We start from the raw sequence: 9,498 nt of genomic DNA, 5'->3' as shown, positions 1-9,498 counted from the left end.
GTATTAATTCACCTTCTTCATTCCTTACAACAGTTATGCCTCCCTTTTTAGGTACACAATGGATTGGACTAACCCATTCACTATCCGAGATAGGGTAGATAATTCCATTGTCCAGAAGTTTAGTAATCTCATTTTTTACTACTTCTTTCATGTTCGGATTTAGGCGTCTTTGCCTATCCGCTTTAGGTGGCTTATCTTCTTCTAAGTGAATTCTGTGCATTACAATGCTCGGATTAATACCTTTTAAGTCTGAAATTTGCCAACCCATACTTCCTATCCTATTTCTAACAACTTCTTTCAATTTCTCTTCTTGGACTTGTGTTAATTTGTTAGAGATAATAATAGGTAGAGAATCGCCTTCGCCTAAGAAAGCGTACCTCAAATGAATTGGTAATTCTTTAAGTTCTAATTTAGGTGGAACTATAGTTGAAGGCGGAACTGGTCCATCTTCTCGAATCAAAGGTTCTGGGTCCTTATCTTCTAGTTCCTCACTCATTATAGGTTCTATTATTTCTTCTTTTTGAATAATGTCATTTACACATTCTTCAATTAAATCAAGTTTCATACAAGCGAAATCCTCCATAGGATATTTCATCGCTTGGTTCATATCAAACTCAATCTTATCATCGCCTATTCTTAAAACTACTTTCCCTTCCGACACATCAACTAGAGCACGTCCCGTGTTCATGAACGGTCTACCAAAGATTAACGGACAATTTACATCATAAGCAAAATCTAAAATAACGAAATCGGTAGGAAAAATAAATTTGTCAACTTTAACTAAAACATCCTCAATTATACCGTATGGCCTTTTAGTGGTTTGGTCCGCTAATTGCAAAATCATATTAGTACGTTTGATGTCTTCTTCTAAGCCTAACTTATTAAAAATAGATAATGGCATCAAGTTAATGCTTGCTCCTAAATCACAGAGACAACTGGGAAATTCAATATCTCCCAATTTACACGGAATGGTAAAACATCCGGGATCTTTGAGTTTCGTGGGCAAATTGCTTGATACAATCGAACTACAATCTTCAGTTAGCGAAATGGATGAAATTCCTTCCCAACTGATTTTCTTTGAAATTAAATCTTTGAGGAATTTACCATAATTGGGAATTTGCGTAATCGCATCCATAAACGTTAAATTAATATGCAAATTCTTAAGTTTGTCTAAAAATGTTAAAAGTTGTTTATCATAGTCTTTATTGCGGACTTTGTGTGGAAAAGGTGGTTTGGGTACAAAAGTTTTTGTACTAGAGTCAATCGGTGCATCTTTTTGTTTTAATGTATCTTCTTTGGGCTTCGATAAATCAGTTCCAGGTAAGGTCGAATTTTCGGGCTTGGAAGAGTGATAGCCTTAACATACTCTTTCGGATTTTCTTCCGTATGGCTTGGAAGACTTCCCTCTTTGTGGGATGGAATTGATTTAGCGAGTTGTCCAATTTGAATCTCCAAATTATGGATGCTGGATGATTGGTTTTTAATAAGCTGATCGAATTTATTCTCGATCCGTTTAAAACCATCGTCGTGATTACTTATTTTTCCGCTCATAGCATCAATAAATTTGTCGATTTTAGAGATAAAGTGCTAATCATATCTCTTGATTGATTTTGATAATTAGTAGTACGATTTTGATTAGCATTAGCATTATTATTATCTCTCCAGTTAAAGTTAGGATGATTTCTCCATCCAGGATTATATGTATTGGAATAAGGGTTATTATTTTGGTTTTGCCCTTGGACAAAATTTACCTGTTCAATTTCACTCATACCTTCGTAATCCACATCTGTTTGGAATGGTTGACCATTAGGATCACACGGTGCCATAAACCTATCAATTTTGTGCGATAAGGCAGAAAATTGGGCTTGCAACATCGCTACTGGATCAAGATTCATTATACCTTTTACTGATGAAGTAGTTGAGGATGATGGTTTCGCTGACGGTATGTGTCCACGTTCCGCGGGCCACATACTGCTGTTGATTGCCATTTTCTCCAAAAGTTCTCTTGCTTGGGCAGATGTTTTCTTCATGAATAACCCTCCAGACATAGCGTCCAATGAACCTCTAGTTGTAGGATTTAGTCCATTATAAAATGTTTGCATTAAAAGTTCAGCGGGCAATTGGTGGTGTGGGCATAAACGTTGAAGTTCTTTAAAACGTTCCCAAGCCTCATAAAGAGTTTCATTATCATTTTGAGAAAAAGATGTTAACTCTTTAATGACTCTTGCGGTTTTTGCTAAAGGAAATTTTTTTGATAAAAATGCTTGGGCTAATTGCTCCCAAGTCTCAATTGATGCGGCTGGCATAGAAGTTAACCATTCTTTGGCTCGATCCTTCAAAGTAAAAGGAAAAAGGCGAAGATTGATTGCTTCTGCAGTCACATTTGGTATTTTAAAAGTGTCACAAATTTCTAAGAAATTTGTCAAATGGGTATTAGGATTTTCGTTAGGTAACCCGTAAAATGTTACGTTATTTTGCAACATATTAAGCAACGCAGGCTTAATTTCAAATTGGTTTGCATTAATTTGGGGTCTAACTATACTGTTTGTTACACCGGCCACTCCTGGCCTAGCGTAATCCATAAGTGTGGCCATAACTTCTGGCTCGGTAATTTTAGTTTTTATTAGGTTTTAGTTTTAGTTTTTCTTTTCTTTCTTGTTCTTTTTAAGAGTTCTTTCAATTTCTGGGTCAATAGGATCTGGTGACGTGCCTGAACTTCGAGAACTGCGCATGAACTTGAAATTTCGCACGAACCGAAACTACCTACAAAACAGAACTTGAAAAATAAATATGTTAGTAATTGAAAATAAATAAAATGTAAAAGTTTGAATAAGTATGAATAAACCTAGATTCGTAATAAAACACGAAAAATTTAAAATTTTGTCAAAATTTTGGCATTCCCCGGCAACGGCGCCAAAAACTTGGTGAGCGATTTCCGCAAGTGCACGGTATACGCTTGTAGTAATAAAAGATATCGATCCCACAGGGAACGTTTTTCAACAAAAACTTATTTTGAATCGGTTAAATTTACTTTTAGGTTTATAATATGGGAAAATCGTTTAATCGGTTTTGGTTTTGAAATTGCTAGAATAAGAATTAGATTAGAATATGAAGATGTTAGAAAGTATCTGATTAAAAATGAATTTGCAAAACAGGAACGTTTTAGTACTTTAGAAAAGTAAACAAGTAATTTGTTTGCATTAAGCAAAGAAAACAACTTTAAACTTTGTACGAATTATAAAAATGAAATAAATGACGGAACCTCTAATTAATTGGCTTTGAACGCGACAAAACCCTTTCGGGATAGTTGCCCTTAATCAAATTAAAACTCTTTCGAGATAATAATTTGCCTAAGTGATCAACAAAGTTTCCTTGTAAAGATTTTGGATTAAATACGTTTTAATGAAAACACCAGCAGTCACTTTAGTGGATTGGTTATCATAAGTGCTGCATAAAAATCTATCGAATAGAACAGACTTTATTAGATGAAATATAAATTGATACAAGTTTACAGAGAACATGGAGCATTGAATTCTTCGACGGCGTGCAAGTGAACGGGTTGTCAATCCTTTCCTTGGGTTTCGTTAGAGTTTGTCAGGCTCATGGGCGAATCCTCTACTCAATCTTCTCATTGAATCTTCGTAATAGAGACCGGGTCGGTCTACTACCAGAATGAAAACTAAACTGGAACAATGTCTAAACGTTACTGAGTTTGTTATTATTTAGTAAACAATGTGTGTACATCATATTGCTTTTGAACAGAATCTAAATCTAACTTCTGAATCACTTGACTCGGAATTTCTGCATAAATTCTACACTAATCTCTTTCTTCTACACATATATCATTATCTTTCAACTCTCCATCAACTCTTTATTTATAGATGTTGAAGAGTCTTGATTGAAGTGTCGTGTCCGTTGTGAAGGATCGTGTCCACTGCGAAAGGACGTCTTTATCCACCCGAACGATCGCGTTTCGTCAAAAACGAAAGTGTGTAACTATGCTTCTAAAATCTCCTGCTCGTACCGAGAATATTAAATTCTCTACCGAGAATGGGGGAGCAACAATTTGTACTTCGGACGAAGGGAAGGAGGGGCTGAGGGACGCGTGTCGCGACCGTGAATATTGGGGCCGCGGTCGCGGCACAGAGCGTTTTTCACTTCTTCGGCTCTCGTTCGTGTCCTCGATTTGGCGTTATTAATTTTCGTCGTCTTCGACTCCTTTTGTAGGGCTTTTCTTCTATTTTTGAGCTCTTTTTACTCCTATTTGGATTTTACCAAATATTTATGTACCTTGCAAGAAAGAAACATATTCGAGAGTAAAAGCTTCCTAAACAGTTATAAATAGTATAAATTCGTAGCAATATTGATGTATTTAGCGATGATATTTTAGGTATATTTTGGGCTTGACAACATGCATATTTAATTTTTGATCGAATTGATAATTTGTATAAAATTGAATATGGTTAATTTGTGAAATTGGCCCAATTGACCGTGACACCGGTTTAAATTGGGAGGGCTAAATTTTAGATATGTGACGACCCTAAAATTTAGTGGGAGCAAAATTGTAATTTTGCATACAAATGGATGTTAACCGTTTGGGCCTTTATGGGCCTTAGTCACATATGGTAAAATTGGCGATTTCACCCTAAGTAACTCGGCTTAACTTTATTAGATGATTTTGGAATGCCATGATCATGCATTATATTTATATGTCTCACCGTGCAGCAATGTGTTATAGAGTTCTATGGGCCCTAAATTAAAGTCGGTTTGTAATTTAATTTATTTTGGGAAATATGGCATGCGTGCCATTCTTTCATTAATGTAATTTTTAGAATAGGTTCTATTCATAAAAAAAATTGTAATTGGTCGTGAAGAAGCCCAGATGGTCCAAGCCCATGGTGGGAGCCCAAGGAGACTTGAAGCAAGCCCGTGAAGATTAGATAGTTTATCTAGTTTCACCAGGATGTATTATAAGGCCCATAGAGTCTCTATGTTTATTTTAATTATACAATTGCTTAGTATAACATGAAATATAAGTAGCAACGATCACCAGATCATCACCAGCGGTAATTATATGTTAAAGCCGTATCACTTAATTAATCCGGATAATGAAATATTGAGTTATTTAAAAGTGCTTTCCAGATTCACACCTCTTCCTCCCAGATAGTGCTACAGTGTATGACGTGCCCTAGCAGGTATGCTGTAGTAATTAGTGGGCCGTCGAGGGTTAGGATACTTCGGTATGGCTAACGCGTGTATGGTGGTTGGACTCAACGTGGGTAGCATTAGCTCAGAGCGGGCCCTCAGCACAGATGGGCTAAGTGTCACAAAGCCCATCAAACCAAGAGTCCTTGTGGAGGATTGGATAGTCTATCCTACCAAATCATCAATGGTCGATGGCGGAGCCCTAGCTCGGTCTATTATTGATGGATTATGGATCTTGGTCAAGACAGCCAAATAAATATCACCAATAACAAATTAAAATGGATTATTAATTTGATCTTTGGCTTAAGCCCTTTATTCTAACTCTAATGTAATTTTTCCACGTAGATAAAAATCACCAAGTTACATAAAAGAAATAATGACTGCAACAAGCAACAACTCACTCAGACCACTCCTGGAAAGGGAAAAACTTTCAGGGACTGATTTCCTTTACTGTCCTATGAACTCACAAAAGGTTTGTAGACACGAGTGGAAGGAATCTGTACTGATTGCTACCTTACCAGCCAACAAAGAGAACACACCTAAGGGAAAGGCCAAGTCCAAGTCCAAGGCGAACGCCCAAAAGGCCAAGTCAAAGACAAGGAAGGCGGCAACTCCTAAAGGTAGGTTGGCCTTGGCAGATGATATCTATCACGAGTGTAATGAGAAGGGACACTAGAAGAACACGTGTCCAAAGCTAAGGGAGAAACAGAAGGCTAAAGCTTCTGGTTCTGGCATTTATGTTGTTGAGATAAATCTGGCTATTTCTACATCTTGGGTTTTAGACACTGGATGTGGTACTCACATTTGTTCAAATGTGCAGGGACTAAGAAATAGGAGGTTGTTAGGATCTAGTGAAGTGGATCTTCGAGTCGGCAATGGTGCTCGTGTAGAGGCCTTGGAGATCGGAGATTACACTTTAGAGATGCCTACTGGTTTAGTTTTAGAACTTAGAGATTGTTGTTTTGTACCTGCAATGCACAGGAATATTATCTCAGTTTCTATGTTGGATATTTCCGGTTTTAATTTTAATATTGGACGTGGTAGGATTTCTATACATCATGGCAATATTGTTTATGGAACCGCATTTCTAGAAAATGGTTTGTATATCCTTGATCTAAAACGTAGTGAATCAATCTATAACATAAACGCTAAAAGGATTAAGACTAATGAGCTAAATCCTACATATATCTGGCACTGTCGTCTTGGCCACATAAATGAGAAACGCATAACTAAGCTTTACTCTAGTGGAGCGCTAGGGTCATTCGACATGCAGTCTTATGACACGTGTGAATCTTGTTTAAGAGGGAAGATGACAAAGGCGCCTTTCACCAAAACTGGTGTAAGGGCCACGGAGCTATTGGAACTGATACACTCAGATGTATACGGTCCAATGAGCACTAATGTTAGATCTGGTTTTCTGTACTTTGTTACCTTCACAGATGACTATAGCCGATATGGGTATGTGTATCTGATGAAACATAAATCTGAAACTCTTCTGAGATTCAAAGATTTTAAAAATGAAGTAGAAAATCAACTTGGCAAGAAAGTAAAAGCGCTCCGGTCTGATAGAGGGGGCGAATACTTGAGCTAAGAGTTTGTCTCATTCTTGAGAGAGTTTGGGATTGTATCCTAACTCACTCCTCCTGGTACACCCCAATGGAATGGAGTGTCAGAAAGGAGGAATAGGACCCTGCTCGACATGGTCCGCTCAATGATGAGTCAAGCTTCTCTCCCTATCTCCTTTTGGGGATTTGCTTTGGAAACTGTTGCTCATATAATTAACAATACACCGAGCAAGGCAGTTGAAGGAACACCATATGAATTATGGACAGGCCGAAAGCCCAACGTTTCCTTCATGAAGATTTGGGGCTGTGATGCACATGTCAAGAAATTGATGAGTGGCAAACTAGAGTCCAAATCTGTCAAATGCCAGTTCGTGGGTTACCCTAAGGAAACTAAGGGTTATTACTTCTACAACCCAGCCGAGAATAAAACATTCGTGGCTAGGTTTGCAGTCTTTTTAGAAAAGGAATTCCTTTCCAAAGTAGACAGTGGGAGCAATATTGATCTCGATGAGATTCAAGACTCACCGACTCCTACAACAGATGTTAAGGATGCTCAGGTAACTGACTTAGGTCCTCAAGAAATTGAGGAGGCTGAACCAGTTACACATGAACCTAGAAGGTCTGATAGGACACGTCATCAACCCGAAAGGTACGGTTTTGTCATGACTGATGATGGGGACATAATGGTCGATGACCAGGATGAGCCCATGACTTATCAAGAGGCTATTGAAAGCCCACAATCAGATCAATGGCGTAAAGCTATGGAGGCTGAAATGCAGTCTATGGGTGATAACCAGGTGTGGAACTTGGTGGATCCACCTCCGGGTGTTAAAACAATTGGCTGCAAGTGGTGTTTCAAATTAAAAGCTGATAACACCTTCAAAGGGCGACTGGTGGCAAAAGGTTATAGACAAATCCAAGGAATTGACTATGATGAAACCTTTTCACCAGTTGCTATGTTCAAATCCATTAGGATAGTACTGGCCATAGCTGCATGGTATAACTATGAGATATGGCAGATGGATGTTAAAACCGCTTTCCTGAACAGGAAGTTACTAGAGGATGTCTACATGACACAACCAGAGGGTTTTATCGATCCGAAGTATCCTAACCGAGTATGTAAGCTTCAAAGATCCATTTATGGATTAAAGCAAGCATCTAGGTCTTGGAATCAGAGATTCAATGAAGCCATAACTGAATATGGTTTCGTGCAGAATCCTGATGAACCTTGTGTGTATATGAAATTCAGTGGGAGCATATCCACTTTCCTGATATTGTATGTCGATGACATACTGCTCATTGGAGGCGATATACCAACACTGCAAGGCGTGAAGCAGTGGTTGAGTAAATGCTTCGCAATGAAAGACTTAGGAGAAGCCGAAACGATCTTAGGGATCAGGATCTACAGAGATAGATCCAACAGACTTCTAGGCTTGAGTCAGGCAACGTACATAGACAAAGTTCTTAGAAGATTCAGTATGGACCAGGCTAAGAAAGGATTCATGCCTATGCGCCATGGGTTGAAACTTGGTAAGAAAGATTGTCCTTAGACAAAGCAGGACAGAGAGAACATGGAAAAGGTCCCATTTGCATCAGCTATAGGATCTATCATGTACTCTATGTTATGTACAAGGCCAGATGTTGCATTTGCACTTAGCATGACTAGCCGGTACCAGTCAGATCCCGGCGAGGAGCACTAGAAGGCAGTTAAGGCTATCCTAAAGTACCTTAAGCGTACCAAGGATCTCTTTTTAGTTTTTGGTGGGCAAGAGGCGCTGGCAGTATCAGGTTACACTGATGCAAGTTTCGAGACTGATGAGGGCCAGAAACAATCACAGTCTGGTTATGTTTTTCTCCTGAATGGCGGTGCCATTAGTTGGAGATCCTCAAAGTAGCCTACCATTGCCGATTCTACAACGGAAGCTGAGTACATAGCTGCATGCGACGCTACAAAGGAATCAGTTTGGATCAAGAAGTTCATAACTGACTTAGGTGTAGTTCCTACTATCCTAGGTGCAGTTGATGTTTTCTGTGATAACAACGGTGCCATAGCACAAGCACTCGAGCCCCGATCACACAAGAGATCCAAACATGTACTCAGAAAGTTTCACCTCATCCGGGAGATCCAGGCGAGAGGTGACATTACATTACAGAGAGTTGACACCGAGAACAATGTCCCAGATCCGTTTACCAAGGCACTTGCACAGCGCCTACATGATGGTCATACTAGATCTATAGGGATTAGGGCAATGCCTGCTTAGAACTAGTCCAAGTGGGAGACTGTTGGTTTGCCCTAGTTCTTAGGCATTGGTTCATGTATATTGTATTATGCGTTTTTATTATTCTTGCATAGATACACTATTTGTGTTACATTAATAAAGGCATTAATCTAGTTCATTTATATCTTGTGCTATAATATGAATAGAGAATCCATTGATTGATAATCGTAAAACCATATCCCAAGTCTATTCTATCATGGGAATGATTAGGACCACAGACTTGTATATTCGACGACTGTATGGTAGTAATTGATACTAGCCATAGCACTTGATAAGTCAGTTGTGAATATGGGTACATGTTGTATACATGTGGCTGGATCGATCCACCCGAGAAAACTACATGGTGGTTGTGTCATTAGTTTTCTTAAGTAGGTCTCTAACTATCTTCAGACCAGATTTCATTATAATATCAATATGGGATCCGGTTCACTTTGACATACGCCTAACAG

The 9,498-nt window shown here is 38.6% G+C and overlaps 1 non-coding gene across 1 annotated transcript; it reads left to right on the top strand.

The window, feature by feature from the left end:
* Nucleotides 1–2,118: 2,118 nt before the first annotated feature.
* On the top strand, nucleotides 2,119–2,225 carry LOC136221070 (small nucleolar RNA R71). Its single transcript, XR_010684861.1, has one exon. It is a non-coding gene; the product is annotated as a small nucleolar RNA R71 (small nucleolar RNA).
* Nucleotides 2,226–9,498: the final 7,273 nt, after the last annotated feature.

This window comes from Euphorbia lathyris, chromosome 2 (assembly GCF_963576675.1).
Source record: "Euphorbia lathyris chromosome 2, ddEupLath1.1, whole genome shotgun sequence".
In the NCBI taxonomy this organism is placed as follows: Eukaryota; Viridiplantae; Streptophyta; class Magnoliopsida; order Malpighiales; family Euphorbiaceae; genus Euphorbia; species Euphorbia lathyris.
Note: the sequence above shows the minus strand (reverse complement) of the source record. Positions and strands in the feature narration are given on the sequence as shown.